At 47.3% G+C, this 17,306-nt stretch overlaps 1 long non-coding RNA gene across 1 annotated transcript; it reads right to left on the bottom strand.

The window, feature by feature from the left end:
• Window positions 1-3,799: 3,799 nt before the first annotated feature.
• Window positions 3,800-5,724, bottom strand: LOC119356678. The gene is made up of 3 exons (XR_005172004.1): window positions 5,409-5,724; window positions 4,916-4,992; window positions 3,800-4,304 (listed from the first exon to the last, which is right to left on the bottom strand). It is a non-coding gene; the product is annotated as an uncharacterized LOC119356678 (long non-coding RNA).
• Between the last annotated feature and the right edge of the window lie 11,582 nt (window positions 5,725-17,306).

Genomic DNA, 17,306 nt, shown 5'->3' with positions numbered 1-17,306 from the left:
TACGAGAGAACATTCAAAGGGTGGTGATGTGATTATGGAGGAGCGGCGGCGGATGCTTGGTGCTTAATCGAGGGCGAAAAAATTCAGATTGGGGGTAAATTTTGCTTCCTGGGCACAACGCGGAGGTTGGCATGCGTTCTCAGATCATGGGGCAGGATCTGCGAAAGGTTGTCGGGAGGATCGCCGAAGGCCAGACCTGAGAGCGTCGAGGAACTGGTGGTTATACTGATCACCAGGAGCGACGCGCCGGATCTGGTGAAGAGATGTGAGAAGGCAACAGTTTTGTTGCGAGGTTTACCCGAAAGGGTGTGTCTGGAATCTGGAATCATGAGAATTGTTAAACGAGGGAGGGACTTGGCATCAGATATTTTCTCCATAAACCCTCTGAACCTGGTAAATTCCGCCTCCTGAGAGAGCGCTATGCAGAAGTCGACCGTGCACGAAGGGACTCCCCGCAAGCCGTGCAAGGACAAGAGCGACTCGGGGGGCACCGTGCCACAGTAGTCCAGCGACCTCAGCTCCGATGCGTCGATGTCAACAGACTTCAAGTTGTGACAGCAGCGGAGGGCGAATCTGCGGAGGCGTTTGTCGAGGACGGATAGTCTCTTCAGGCGGTAGATAGTTTCCAGCGTTAGGTCGATGAGGCGGGGGCAGCTGGAGATCAGCCGCTGGATGCTTCTCCCACCGTCCTAGTGGGGAGCCGTGATGCTCAAGGTCTCGAGGAGCGGCAGGTTGACGGCCGCCGGCAGTTTCAGCCGGCAAGAGGCAACACATAGCGTCCGTATGACCGTGCAGGTGAAGAGCCTTCTTGGGAGCACATATGACCACAGCCTACTCATCTTGTCACACTCGTCCTCCTCGTCGGAGTTGTCCGTGCCGCTGTCCACCACCCCTTCCTCGCGGCCGTCGTGGTCGCCCTCGTCATCTTTGCGGCGACAGATCGGGCCGATCTGGAAGCGCAGGTCGAGGTGGAGCTCCTGGTTGCTATGCCGCAGCACGTAGGAGAGCCACTGGTCGACGTGCACGAAGTCCCAGTGGTGGCAGCTGTCGAAGGCGAAGCGGAGGCTGCGCAGCGGCACGTGCTGCCCGGCGGTCCGGCGGCGGCAGAGGAGCGCGGAGCAGACGCCGTCGAGGAGCACCGCGCTGCCGCTCTTCTTCTCCTCGGCCTCGTAGTAGTCGGAGCTCCAGTCGTTGGCCCTCTCGCCCTGAGTCTCGGCGAACGAGATGGTGTGCACGTTGCAGAAGATGGCGCGGCCGGCCTCCTTGTTCGGGAGGAAGGAGAGGACGTGGCCCAGCAGGAAGTCCGGGAGGTCGCTCAGGCGATCCCTGCTCCCCGGCGGCGGCGGCGACGAGGCCATATCGATCTGGCCGCAGGATTGTTTGGATCCGATCCGGCAATCTAGCCGTCGATCTGGCTTGGCATGCAGTCCACTACTATATATAACGACGGTTTCTCCAGGGTTTATGTGCGTGGACCCTAGTCTTGTGACCGACTATGAACCGACTATGATCTCCAGCGGCGGAGTAGATTACAACTCGGTTAAGAGGTCGAGGAGGGATCGGAAGTCGGAAGCGTGACATAAAAGCGCACGGGCCGCTTCTGATCTTCTTGATTGAATCTCGACGACGACGATGGCGCCGTCGCACAGCGAGGGGCAAGACAGGCTGAGCGCTCTCCCCGACAATGCGCTGCAGCGCGTCCTCTGCCACCTCCGGTCCGACGAGGCCGTGCGCACGAGCGCGCTCTCCCGGCGGTGGCGCGACGTCCACGAGGCCGTCCCCGTCATCGACCTCGTCGACACCAAGACGGGCGACCGGGACTACGAGAGACTCAAGATCTGCTTCGACCAAAAGGTGGCGTGCGCGATCCTCGGCAAGGGGGCGGAGACGCCGATCCGCGCCCTCCGTCTCAGCGGCGTCCTCAACCCCTCGCGCGACCAGCTCGACCAGTGGATCGCCTCCGCCGTCACCTCCGGCGTGGAGGACCTCGACGTCAAGCTCAGGTACAAGGGTAACTGGGGACCCCGCACGCAGCCGCTCTGCCCGTTACGCGAATTCGAGCGAAGCGAGAGTAAGGTGTACGCCAAGACCCAGCGTATGATCTTCCGCTGCCGCACGCTCCGCCGCCTGCGCCTGACGAGCTGGACGCTCGACCTGCCGGGGAGCGTCGACATGGCGTCGCTGGAGACGCTCTGCCTCGGGAGGATCGTGGACGGCGGCGGGATGCTGCAGCGGCTGCTCTCGAGCTGCCCGCGCCTTGCCAGCCTAACGCTGGAGGAGTGCCCGGACATCAAGGAGATCACGGTGCCCAGCCCCTGCCTGCGCAGCTTCGCCTTGATCTGCTGCCACAATGCCACGGGCGTCGAGCTGCACACCACCTGCCTGAACTCGCTGCACTACAGAGGCGGCCTCCCTCCTCGCGGGTCGTCCTTTATCGCGGTCCCAAACTTATTGGCAGTCGAGGCGCTGAGGATTGGAATCTGCGAGGACCTCTCCAGCAAAGGACCGTCGGAAGTTGCTCCGGTCACGAAGCTCATTAGGGGGTGCAGACGCCTGAGATATCTCGAACTTTCCTTGCACCCATCAATGGCCTACTACAGCAGCCTGCTCACAAGAGTCTTGCGTGGACTAGACAACCTCACGGAGCTGAGCCTCCAGGGCAGATTGCCCACTGATCATGCTGTCCGGTCGGTGGCCGCCTTGCTTCTCAACGCCAAGAACCTGCAAGTGCTGTCGCTGTTCCTTCTGGGTCCATATGATAAGATGGCATACGATTTGTCTGATGCCGAATCAGAGATTGATCTGTCGGACACCGATTCAGATGGCGCCTATTCAGATGGCGAATATGGTACCTATCCGGATGGCAAAACAGATGCCAATATAGATGACGAAACATATACCGATCAAGATGCCGATTCAGATGCTGAAACAGAGACCGAGTCAGGTGGCGAATCAGAGATCGAGCCAGATAACGAGGCAGATGGTGAACCAGAGACTGAGCCAGATGGCGAACTAGATATGGAGCCCAACGACAATGCCATCAACAATGGCGTCAAGGATAGTACCTTGATACCCCCCAGTCTGTGGCATATGGACGTCAGATGCTTGGATCGCAGTCTGAGAAAAATCAATATTGCCAACTACAGAGGACTGCCTCTCGAAAAGATGCTTGCGAAGTTTCTGCTTTCCAAGGCTGCAGTGTTGGAGGAATTCTCAGTTACGTTAGCAGCCTGGCTTGATCCACAGGAGGATAATAAACTAGCAAAGGAGCTAACATCCTGGCTATGTGTAGGCCGTACCAGAGTAACTTGTATCCATTCAAAGAAGAAAAGGAGGAGTAACTTTTAACTAGCCTGCAGCAAAATCAAAAGCTGCCTGCACTTGTAAAAAGTAAACTTAGAAAGAAATTTATTTTGCTATTTTTGGGGGGCACACCAGATACAGTAGATATGATTTGTTATTTGCTTGAATATTTCTCTGTTAAATTTGTACCTGTGTGCATCACTCCCAAGTCTTCAAGAGGCGGGGTATTCCCTTTTCAGGAAAAAGATATCCTTTTAAATTTACTTTCGTTCTTAGTGACAGTTGGACGCCGCAACCCAACTAGGACCTGATGAGCAACTGACGTCAGAAACAGCAAGTTCCTATGTTGCAGAAGGCAGATAATTCGAAAACAAAGAAAGAAAATAACACAATGCAGATAACTCTGCATAAAAGAAAGCAGATAGCACACAATACATCTGATAGAGAGAGAAAATGCATCTGAAAAAGTTAGGAAAACAATTCTACTGTACACGCGAAGCAGCAATAGGATTGAGAAAACTCTACGCATTATTAAGCTGGCAAGCAAACGACTTATCATTCAGAAAGAGCATTATTTACAGCTAGCGTAGGTGCTTCAAAAGCCCAAGGGTACGCAGATAGCATATTTGATGCTGCAAGATCAGCGCTATCCAAGAAATCCTGGTAAATTTAGCAAGAACATTCGCCTACTATTCAGAACAGTTCCCTGAAGCATCAGAAGGGCTATCAGCAAAAGCAAACAAACAGAACTGAACAATGAAAATCCAACATCTGTTATGACATCTGATGAAATATTGAATGGGCAAGACGTGGGGTCCAGAACACTAACTCGAAGGGCATTCTCCCACCCAGAAGGATGCTCCCTGAAATTATGCCATTGTCACAGGCTCCAAGCAGCCTCCTGGTGGCAATCCTTTGCATAGAGTATACTCTGCGATTTGTCATTACATTCGGCTTCAAGAGATGCACCCTCATCTATGGTATTGGTGACTCACCAATGCCTGCGAAAATTGACTTCTCTAATCAAAATCTTGGGGCAAAAAAAAAAGGTTTAATCATATCCTATTACTGTGCAATAAGTTTGAATTTAGATTTGCAATGTTGATTTGGAACTAAAGTCAGGTCTAGTGCAGAAAAAAAAATCGATAGCTTATTCAAAGCTGAGAATAGCATTAACATTCACCAGATAGTACTATTTCCATACATGTACGATTATCAAAATTGTTGAGTGCAAATGAAAAATATGTGTTCTTAGACACAATTTGCAGAATAACAGAAAAGCATGGTAGTTTGAGAAAAAGGAAATAACAGTGTTGGTTTTTCTATCTTTGTTTAGTTGCATTGTAATGAAAACACGGAAGTGCTCATGTATTTCTACACTTCATACCGACTTACTGAGCGCAATGGGCATCAGAATACATAACCGCATTCTCATAGTGTGATGCTGCCCTTTGTCAGAACCTACGAGACCAGCCATATGCAACGATGACTAACTACTTGTTATCACACTACTGGAAGTGAATTTTGAAGGATCACCATACTGTAAATTACATAATTTGTTTGATCATGTAGCAAACCAATTCGAGACTTCAGAGTATAGAGTGCTACATACCTCACCGTCCAGCGTGTTCCCAGCATGCTCACCCGGTAGAAATTGTTGCGTGGACTCGGTAATTCAACAGCGCGGCCCTGACAATCGGTCAACAGCACATTCATCCAGGCATAATGAAACATCCCCTCAAATAATCTGGACATGTGGTCATGTGGATTTCTCATAGAAAAGAAAAAGGCACCGACTGCAGTCCTAACGTCTATTGCTTCTCCTACTTCACCAAATATGCAGAACTATGTATATGTATGCACAGCCAGAGGATAAAATTATGTGTATTGTAAGCTTCCCCCCTGGATGATTCTGTGAGATTGGCAGGTTTGGGAATCAACACCACCTTGCTCCTTTGCAATTTTCAATCTGCGACCCCAGAACACATTGCAGTATATACAGATTTCGCTTTGCAACAAAAGAGCAACCGAAAAAATAGCACAAAATCGTCCTACGCCCCGCTACAAGCACAAAGGAAATGTAGCCTTCAAACTTCGGAGCTCACCGTGACGCAGCTGTATCAGGCGAGACGGAGCTGCGCGTACTGGAGCATGCATCCGTGCCCAGGGGAGAGCGCGGAGCGCCAGCGGCCGAAGAGGAAGGGCTGCTGGCCACTTTCAGGCCCTCAAACTTCCGGAGTTGTCCTTAACCGCGGCGACCTTCCCACGGCCAGGAATGGCGCGCATTCTGTTCTGCCCACGGACTACTCGACTAGCTCCGCGGCGGCCGCCAGATCTACTGGCCGCGAGTCGGGCACGTGTGGTTGGGCGACGAGGGAGTTGCAGGCTACCGCCGGAAGCGGCAGCTGGCGCGGGCGCGGCCGCCGGGGAACCACTAGGCGAGGTCATACCTGGCCATGGGCATCCCGGCCAAAATCCCGGGCCAGGCTGGGCCTGAACGTGCCGTCGGGCCAGGCTCGGGCCTGGAAATTGAGCCTGACGGGTAGATTGGAGAGGTCCTATTGGACGCTCGCGAGCGGCAAACAGCAGAGCATTCGCTGAAGAGGACGCAAAACGGGCCGGCCCATTTGTAGGCGCTGATGTAAAAACTCGCGAAAATTAAGCAGGATCCTGGACTCGAACTCCATCCCGCACGATACAAACTACGGCTGCTAACCAGTGTGGCCACAATGCTGCGCAAATGTTTAAGTAATAACTACAGATGCGGACCCATTTTAAAAAGTTCACTTGGGAAAATGTGAACAAATTTCCTTCAAAAAAGCCAATAACTTTTGACATGTGAAAAAAATTCTAAACTCGAACAACTTCTAAAACACGAACTTTTAAAAAAGTGAACAAAAATTGAAAACATGAAAAAAAATTGTTATATAGGCTGAGAAATTTTTAAATATACATTGAATGTTTTTGTAATATATGCTGAACAATTTGTAAAGACACATTGAACATTTCTGTGATATACGCTGAACAAGTTTTCCAAATACACAATGAACATTTCATAGTATGCGTTGAACAAATTCTTGATATACGATGAACAAGTTTAAAATACAAGGTGAAGATTTTCTTGATGTATGATGAACAATTTTTTAATAATATAAGGTGAATACTTTTTTAATATACGATGAACATCTTTTAATATGTGGTGGACCTTTTATATACTAAAAAATGTAAAACAGAGAAAAGAAACAGTGAAAAAAGAAAAGAAAAGAAAGGAATAAGCAGAGAAAAAGAAAAAGAAGAAGAAAAATCAAAAATAGAATAAACCCTAGTAAAAACATAACAGAGAAAAACGGTCCAGGGAACCTTCTAGAAAATTCCCAAAACCGAAGGTTCCCAAGATCCCGCAACGAAGAAGCAGAAACGACCGCAACGAAGAAACAAGTGCGAATCTGAATCGTGGGCCGGCCCAAGTGGAAGCGATAAGTCTCGCTCTTCAGCGAAGCTATGAAGATTTGACGCTAACGAGCGTCATATAGGAATCACCGGTAGATTGGGCCGGGCTCAAGCTTGTGAAAATCAAAATTTTAGCCGTAGTCGTGCAGGGCTGACCGGGCCGTTTCGGGCTTTTTCGTGCTCGATCCTGATTTATTAGGCCCGACAGTCGGGGCGAGCTGGGCTTGAGCCTGGGTTTTCAGCATCTGGCTTTTTTTTCGTCCCAGCCCAACCCGACATATGCACAGGTATAGGCGAGGAGAGAGTTCTGCGTCGCGGACTCGCGGTGGCTTTGCGAGTGTCGTAAACAATGGGCAATCACCTAGCTGATAAGGAAAAGGACTGTGCTAATGTCCGACCGTTCCAAACATTAGCAACAGATTCGGACGAGTTTTCCGCTATTCACCTAAAGTAGGTGCATGCATGCATGTGGCTGATTTCTTCGAAAAAATACTGAGAACCCACACGGACTCTTTTCCTCAATTGTTGCATGCATGCACATAAGACGAAAATGATGATGTCAGCAGAGATTCCATCTAATTCAAAAATTCAAAATGTTTTGTAGCTCTAACCGTCGCTCTGATTGAAAAACCGTTTTCACATAAAAGATTTGTCGCGACGAGACCTTCGAAACTAGATCCCATGTTGATATGTTCCGATGACTTTTTTTTCGGGTCAAAAGTTACCAGCCCCACGCTAAGTAAATTATCACATCTGTGATACATAAGTTATCATCTTGTTTACATATAAATTACCGGGGCATGGAAATGGCTCCTCCAACATTCTCTTCACATGCAAATGGAGTAGAGCACATGAAATCTGATGTCATTGTAAATTCTTGCTATTTCGAAACTGCAAAATATTTTATAACTCAAATTATCGTTTTTGATTGAAAAATCGTCTTCACAAAAATAATCCATCGTGATGAGAACTTCGAAACTAGATCTCATGTTGACATGTTTTGATCACTTTTTTGGTCAAAGGTTACCGTAAAGTTATCAGTTATGTTATATGTATACTAACATGTTATTTATGCAGAAGTGGCCGGAGATGTGTTTTCAACGACTTCTTTCGGTCTTTCCCCTGAGTAAAAAATACCAATATTTATACCCGAGTTATCAGCTCTGGATGCATACATTACCATGTTGTTTGCACAGAAATAACTGGTGTATGTTTAAATAACATTGTATTCGGGTCTTAAGTTACCGCGTTGTTTGTACCTGCGTTATCAGGTCTATGTTGTGTGAGTTACCATGCTATTGACAAAAAAAGTTACCAGAGGTATATTTCATCAACACCCCTCCCCACCCCTCACCACCGTCAACGAAAAGTTATCAGGACTGGGGCACATAAGTTATCAGGTCTCCAATGTGTGAGTTATCATGTTATTCACACAAAATTTACCAAGGATATATTTCATCAACCACCCTTCCCCCACCCGGTCACCAAAATTTACCAAGACTGGGGGTACATTACTTATCAGGTCTACGATGTGTGAGTTACCATGCTATGCACATAAAAGTTACCGGGGGTATATTTCATCACTCTTCCCTCGCGAAAAGTACCATGATTGGGGTGCATAAGTGTTGGAAATATGCCCTAGAGGCAATAATAAAATAGTTATTATTATATTTCTTTATTCATGATAATTGTCTATTGTTCATGCTATAATTGTGTTATCCGGAAATCTTAATACATGTGTGAATACATAGACCACAACACGTCCCTAGTGAGCCTCTAGTTGACTAGCTCGTTGATCAAAATATAGTCATGGTTTCCTAACTATGGACATTGGATGTCATTGATAATGGGATCACATCATTAGGAGAATGATGTGATGGACAAGACCTAATCCTAAGCATAGCTCAAAGATCGTGTAGTTCGTTTGTTATAGCTTTTCCGAATGTCAAGTATCATTTCCTTAGACCATGAGATTGTGCAACTCCCGGATACCGTAGGAGTGCTTTGGGTGTGCCAAACGTCACAACGTAACTGGGTGACTATAAAGGTACACTACAGGTATTTCTGAAAGTGTCTGTTGGGTTGGCACGAATCGAGACTGGGATTTGTCACTCCGTATGACGGAGAGGTATCTCTGGGCCCACTCGGTAATGCATCATCATAATGAGCTCAATGTGACCAAGTGGTTGATCGCGGAATCATGCATTCCGGTACGAGTAAAGTGACTTGCTGGTAACGAGATTGAACGAGGTATTGGGATACCGACGATCGAGTCTCGGGCAAGTAACGTACCGATTGACAAAGGGAATTGTATACGGGATTGATTGAATCCTCGACATCGTGGTTCATCCGATGAGATCATCGAGGAGCATGTGGGAGCCAACATGGGTATCCAGATCCCGCTGTTGATTATTGACCGGAGAGTCGTCTCGGTCATGTCTGCGTGTCTCCCGAACCCGTAGGGTCTACACACTTAAGGTTCGGTGACTCTAGGGTTGTTGAGATATTAGCATACGGTAACCCGAAAGTTGTTCGGAGTCCCGGATGAGATCCTGGACGTCACGAGGAGTTTCAAAATGGTCCGGAGGTGAAGATTTATAAATAGGAAGTCAAGTTTCGTCCATCGGGAAGGTTTCGGGGGTAATCAGTATTGTACCGGGACCACCGAAAGGGTCCCGGGGCTCCATCGGGTGGGGCCACCTATCCCGGAAGGCCCCATGGGCTGAAGTGGGAGGGGAACCAGCCCCTAGTGGGCTGGTGCGCCCCCCAAGGGCCTCCCCTGTGCCTAGGGTTGGAAACCCTAGGGGTGGGGGCGCCCCACTTGGCTTGGGGAGCACTCCACCCCCCTTGCGCCCCCCCCCCCTTGGAGATTCAATCTCCTAGGGCTGGCGCCCTCCTAGGGGTCCTATATATAGTGGGGGGGAGGGAGGGCAGCCGCACCCTAGCCCCTGGTACCTCCCTCTCCCTCCCGTGACACTCCTCCCTCTCCCTAAGCTTGGCGAAGCCCTGCCGAGATCACCGTTGCTTCCACCACCACGCCGTCGTGCTGCTGGATCTTCATCAACCTCTCCTTCCCCCTTGCTGGATCAAGTTGGAGGAGACGTCTTTCCAACCGTACGTGTGTTGAACGCGGAGGTGCCGTCCGTTCGGTGCTAGGTCATCGGTGATTTGGATCACGACGAGTACGACTCCATCAACCCCGTTCTCTTGAACGCTTCCGCGTGCGATCTACAAGGGTATGTAGATGCACTCCTCTATCACTCTTTGCTAGATGACTCCATAGATTGATCTTGGTGATGCGTAGAAAATTTTAAAATTCTGCTACGTTCCCCAACAGTGGCATCATGAGCTAGGTCTATGCGTAGTTTCTATGCACGAGTAGAACACAAAGCAGTTGTGGGCGTGGATATTGTCAATTTTCTTGCCGTTACTAGTCTTATCTTAATTAGGCGGCATCGTGGGATGAAGCGGCCCGGACCGACCTTACACGTACGCTTACGTGAGATTGGTTCCACCGATTGACATGCACTAGTTGCATAAGGTGGCTAGCGGGTGTCTGTCTCTCCCACTTTAGTCGGATTAGATTCGATGAAAAGGGTCCTTATGAAGGGTAAATAGAAATTGCCATATCACGTTGTGGTTTTGGAAGAAACGTTCCTCCTAGAAACCTATAGCAGCCACGTAAAAACTTGCAACAACAATTAGAGGACGTCTAACTTGTTTTTGCAGCATGTGCTGTGTGATGTGATATGGCCAAAAGGATGTGATGTATGAGATTGATCATATTCTTGTAATAGGAATCACGACTTGCATGTCGATGAGTATGACAACCGGCAGGAGCCATAGGAGTTGTCTTTATTTATTTATGACCTGCGTGTCAACATAAACGTCATGTAATTACTTTACTTTATTGCTAAAGCGTTAGCCATAGTAGTAGAAGTAATGGATGACGAGACAACTTCAAGAAGACACGATGATGGAGATCATGGTGTCATGCCGGTGACAACGATGATCATGAAGCCCCGAAGATGGAGATCAAAAGGAGCAAATGATATTGGCCATATCATGTCACTATTTGATTGCATGTGATGTTTATCATGTTTTGCATCTTATTTGCTTAGAACGACAGTGGCTTAAATAAGATGTTCCCTCGTAATAATTTCAAGAAAGTGTTCCCCCTAACTGTGCACCGTTGCGAAGGTTCGTTGTTTCGAAGCACCACGTGATGATCGGGTGTGATAGATTCTAACATTCGAATACAACAGGTGTAAGCCAGATTTACACACGCAATACACTTAGGTTGACTTGACGAGCCTAGCATGTACAGACATGGCCTCAGAACACGGAAGATCAAAAGGTCGAGCATGAGTCGTATAGAAGATACGATCAACATGAAGAGGTTCACCGATGTTGACTAGTCCGTCTCACGTGATGATCGGACACGGCCTTGTTGACTCGGATCATGTTTCACTTAGATGACTAGAGGGATGTCTATCTGAGAGGGAGATCAATGAATAATTTGATTAGATGAACTTAATGTTGGGGAACGTAGTAATTTCAAAATTTTCCTATGCACACGCAAGATCATGGTGATGCATAGCAACGAGAGGGGAGAGTGTTGTCTACGTACCCTCGTAGACCGGAAGCGGAAACGTTAGCACAACACGGTTGATGTAGTCGTACGTCTTCACGGCCCGATCGATCAAGCACCGAAACTACGGCACCTCCGAGTTATAGCACACGTTCAGCTCGATGACGATCCCCGGACTCCGATCCAGCAGAATGTCGGGGAAGAGTTCCGTCAGCACGACGGCGTGGTGACGATCTTGATGTTCTACTGTCGCAGGGCTTCGCCTAAGCACCACTACAATATTATCAAGGATTATGGTGGAGGAGGGCACCGCACACGGCTAATAGATCTTAAGGATCAATTGTTGTGTCTATGGGGTGCCCCCTGCCCCCGTATATAAAGGAGCAAGGGGGAGGCGGCCGGCCTAGGAGGAGGGCGTGCCAAGGGGGGAGTCCTACTCCCACCGGGAGTAGGACTCCTCCTTCCCTTGTTGGAGTAGGAGAGAAGGAAAGAGGGGGAGAGGAACAAGGAAAAGGGGGCTGCACCCCTTGTCCAATTCGGACCAGAGGGGGGGCGCGCGCCTCCTTCCTTTTGGCCTCTCTCCTCTATTTCCGTATGGCCCAATAAGGCCCATATACTCCCCGGCGAATTCCTGTAACTCTCCGGTACTCCGAAAAATACCCGAATCACTTGGAACCTTTCCGATGTTCGAATATAGTCGTCCAATATATCGATCTTTATGTCTCGACCATTTCGAGACTCCTCGTCATGTCCCCGATCTCATCTGGGAGTCCGAACTCCTTCGGTACATCAAAACTCATAAACTCATAATATAGCTGTCATCGAAACCTTAAGCGTGCGGACCCTACGGGTTCGAGAACAATGTAGACATGACCGAGACACGTCTCCGGTCAATAACCAATAGCGGAACCTGGATGCTCATATTGGCTCCCACATATTCTACGAAGATCTTTATCGGTCAAACCGCATAACAACATACGTTGTTCCCTTTGTTATCGGTATGTTACTTGCCCGAGATTCGATCGTCGGTATCTCAATACCTAGTTCAATCTCGTTACCGACAAGTCTCTTTACTCGTTCCGTAATACATCATCTCGCAACTAACTCATTAGTTGTAATGCTTGCAAGGCTTTAGGTGATGTGCATTACCGAGAGGGCCCAGAGATACCTCTCCGACAATCGGAGCGACCAATCCTAATCTCGAAATACGCCAACCCAACAAGTACCTTCGGAGACACCTGTAGAGCACCTTTATTGTCGTGGAATTGTCACGGCAGATGTCCTAGTGTAAGGACTTAGTCGCGAGGCCAACGCATCTATGTGGTAGCTTGAGAGGGGTTGAGCGGAATCGAGAGACGCAACACAAGACAGGGATTTAGACAGCTTCGGGCCCCGGGAGACATCATCCGATAACAACCCTACATGCTGTTTGAGGCTAGGTCTCATTATCATCACGAGGGAGTCGCCGTAAACCGGCTATCCTCTTTGTGTCTAGCCGTAAGATTGTTTCTTCTTGCTTGTAGCTTTGTTGCTTCTAACTCGTCCCTCTTTGGGGAGCTCTGCCCCTCCTTATATATGTTGAAGGGGCGGTTTACATGTGGAGTCCTATTAGGATTAGGACTAGTCTATCTCTAATACAAACCGGATACAAGTGTTGGTCTTACCTCCTTGTAAGGTAAATATTCCTTTCCTCTTGAACCGGTCCACAATGGTTGAACCGGCCTTCATGAACCGCCAGACAGGCCGCCGGGTCTTGTTGCTCCTCTGGCCCGCCTGCCGGATTACCAATGAACTGTAAACCGTCTGGTCTGTGCAGGTCGCCGGTGAATCGCCAAGTCCGGCCGGATTATCCTTCCGGCCGGTTTACACCGCGGGGTATATCCCCGACATTAGCCCCCAGTTTAATTTGGATTCATCCATGTTAAACTGATCTGCAACATAAACACAAGAACAAATTCGTCGGGTTGTGCTCCGGTTTAAATACTCTTGTAAACCGGCACTTGATCATCCTTAAACCCTTGTCACCTCCTTCTAGAAAATCCGGGTTAATAACGAGCTTCATACTCAAATTGCTGATGTTGGCTTCTTATAGAAAAAATAATATGAAGAATAATCCACTTGAATCGGCTTCCAAGGCGCCGGTTTTAAGAAATATTGGTCTTGACATACTCATCTGATATTCAGCCGGTTTGAAGATGTAAAATTTGCCGGATTAATATTACCAAAATTGCCGAAATATAAATATGGATGGCACCAAGTCATAATTGTCACCAACTCCAGGTCATAATTATTGCTCAAAACTGAGCATTTGAAGATTTTTTCTCCCTTATATCCATATTACCTGTAGCCCCCAAGTCTTGAATAGAACAAAGTGATGATTTGAGACTTGTTTTCATATAATTACTGCCACTTTGAAGAAATCCATGTTGTTCATCCCAGTCACTTAGTAAAACTGAACATTCCATATTATGTAGCCCCCAAGTGCTGGGTTGTTATGCTTGCAGCAACCTGGGACTTGTAATTTCCTGATGCTCATAAAGACTTCAACCAGTGTAGCCCCCAAGGGCCGGGTCATTATGCAATAATGAGCATGGACTTTGATAGATACTTCAATGAAAATAACATCATATGATGTAACCCCCATCATGGGGCTTGAATTCACGTCCACAAGGTTAAGAGTCTTTTGCTTTACCAACTGAGCAGTGGACCCTTCAATATAATGAATAAAAAGCTTTGTACCTTGAATTGTTTAACAGGAGCAATTGGTAGCCCCCAAGGGCCGGCTCATTATAATGTGATGAGTCGGGTCTTCAATAAGATGAACAAAGAATGTCTTTGCATTAGCCCCCAAGTGTCATAGTGCATGCTTGCAGCGACATGAGACTTGCATATTTGATGTAATCTCAACTTCAATAATGTAGCCCCCAAGTGCCGGGTTGTAAGCCTGCAACAACTTGGGACTATTCCTTCAATTGTAGAATATATCCATTGATAACATAATATCCATTGCGCTAAAGCGACTTTGAAAACCTCAATCATAATATTAATAACCATAATAAAAATCCAGCCATGTTGGCTATTCAAGATAATATAATCCGGTATGAAACCTTATTCATCCAATATCATAATGAAAAATTCAACCAATTTTGGCTATTTGAATAATATGACCCAATCATTTATAAGCGCATGATTCCAATGGCGCAATCCAAATATATACTGGCGACGTATAGTCCAAAGCCAGGCTGGTTTAATAAACACCGGACAATTTATAATCATGCTTTATTCAACCTGTTTCTGCATACAACAAGTTTAAAGTGTCCTGGCGGTTTACCGCCGGACGGGTCATAATGCCCAACATATAACCCGGGTTTATAACCAAGGTTGCACTTAAGAATTAATTAAATATGAAATATATCATACCTGTAACATTGAATCACCTCGTTGGTTTACCAACTTTTTGTAGTAGAGGTAATAATCCAAATTTTGAGTACTGATAACTCCTTCCATATTGTGTCGGTTTATTATAAACCGTACCGGGTTGTGATAAACACCGGTTTAACCATATATAATACTGGTGACTCGTAGTCAAACCAGACCGGGTTAATAATCGCCGGATCATAATTAGTCATGTACTGACAACTTGTAGTCGAAAGTCAAGCCGGTTTAATGAACACTGGTTTACTCCATAATAAGATGATAACATAAAATCAAAAAATCAAACCGGGCAAATAATCTCCGGATTAAGAATTGACCGCGTTCCGTAAATTGACAGTCGAAACGGTCTGCGAATCTTGTCGTTTTAAGAACTCAACAAAGAAGAAATATTTATTAAAGAAAATTTCAAGCAAAGGCAATAATAAAACCATTTGCAGAAATATGCTATACTGAGCTGATCAGATGGTATTACCATGGTCGGACAGGACCAAGCCCCCAATAGGAGTGACAATGATTCAAGTCAGCCAGGTCCCCAAATGATTCGTGGCATATATACCAGATCAAGAGGCGTGGCAATGGTTCGGGTTCGACCAAGCCCCCAAGTGATTTTGTGGCCTTAGGCCGATCAAGAGGCGTGACTGGTTCAGACTTGACCATGTCCCCAAGTGATCTGGTGGCTGTCGCCTATCAAAAGGTGTCGCGTTGGTTCGGACACGACCAAGGCCCCAAGTGATATATAAAAAGCAAATTTCAAGGGGTAAACCGGAGGCCGCTTTAAGACAGAACCTCCGTGTAACCACGCATGATGTAAAAAAGAACAAAGACCCCGCTTTATGAAGCAGAAGCCCCCATGTGATCAATATGTTAGGCCAATAAGGCAGGATATCCATGTTTGAACCGCGCATCATGGCAGCAGGTCCTCTTCGGTAATTTTTAACTTTTTTGCAAGAGATAAATTCTTCTTGAACCGGGATCTTGAACCGGATATTGAGAGCTTCAAAGCTTTGTGGGAGACATCTTTCCCTTGAACCGGATTTTAAACCGGAATCTTCATTTTTAGCCGGAAATTTTCTGACGGCCTTTAAACTCGAACTTGCGAGAAGTTAATTTTTTTTTGAACCGGAAATTCTCAAACCAGATTTAAGAGCTTCAGAGCTTTGTGGGAGAACAAATTTCCCTTGAACCGGATAGTAAACCGGATATTTGAGAGCTTCAGTGAGACTCACTTCCCTTGAATCAGATTTTAAACCGGAATCTCTTCTGATGACCCGGAACTTCTTCATTAAGCCGGGATTTTGTAATTGTCATATACTTTCTAAGCCGGAAATTTTCTGACGGCCTTCAAATAACAGTAGCCTCCGGGACCGGGTTCTCTTTCCCTCCATCGTCCTGGGGTTCTTAAATTTGCTGAAACTAGCAAGATTTGCTGAGTCATGTCATTGTAGCCCCCGAGTCCCAAAGGTGACTCGAGGAGTTGGCTTGAGGCTCTCCATATTTGACCGTGATATAAACCGGCATAACTTGTATATCATTGGTGTTGATAGCACGATGTGAATCCATAGAAGGTTGAGGTGACTGCGGTGGCCAACTGTCGGGTTATAAATGATCCCGTATGAGCCGTGTCAGCAACTCGGCCAATGGTTCCTTCCAACTGGTTAACCAAAATGTAGTAGCGGCGACTGGTGCGCCTGCCCATTGAAACATCCACTGCAGACGGCGACTGATAATATATGATAATTTACCTCCAATTTGTTGGAAGAAAACCGGGCTTCCCAAGTAGTGACTTGTTCATACTCAATAAACAGCTCATCCAGACAAGTGTGGCCCGGTGCGTTGATGTAGACCAGGCCGCGAGAGACGGACAGTAAAAATGACCGCCGCATTAGAGGTGGCTCAAAATAGATGAGTCGGCCGTAGTGCGGTAAACCGGCGCGGGCGAGTCAACCACGTTGTCCTGCATCAACAATAGTGCAGACCAAGGCAAAGATAAACTGCTCTTTGACAACAATAATATATGCCAATAAAATATATCTTTAGATGGATGTCACCTAATGTGCCAGGCCGGAAATGATCCGCCATGAAATTGATGATCGCTCGATGAAATTGAAGTCGCTCACGGATGAACCGGCCGTGGCGTGGTAAACCGGTGCGGGCGGGAGAATCAGCCGCAGGGGCGAACAATAAGTCAATCGCATGTGTTGATGTAGCGGGGGTAGCGACCTGCGCAGGATGAGCGCTAGTGCAAAAAATAATATCTGCTCACACCCCTTTTGCAACACCTTTTTGTGTGGAATAATGGTCCTGTGAAGAAATAGCATAGACCAAGTAATTGTTCTTTGATAAAAACAATGTGCTAAGAAAAATAAACTTAGATGGATATCACCTGATTTGTTCGGATGATGGATGATCCGTTCAACACGACAGAAATGGTTCCGTCAGACTGGCGACTCAATATAACCCCGCGGCTCAACACGGCAGGGGCGGCTCAGTGCGGTGCGTTGGGGATCAAAAGCTTAGCAAATATTTG

Source organism: Triticum dicoccoides, chromosome 2A (genome assembly GCF_002162155.2).
Source record: "Triticum dicoccoides isolate Atlit2015 ecotype Zavitan chromosome 2A, WEW_v2.0, whole genome shotgun sequence".
Classification (NCBI taxonomy): Eukaryota; Viridiplantae; Streptophyta; class Magnoliopsida; order Poales; family Poaceae; genus Triticum; species Triticum dicoccoides.
The sequence above is the reverse complement of the archived record's forward strand: the minus strand, read 5'-3'. Positions and strand labels throughout refer to the sequence as shown.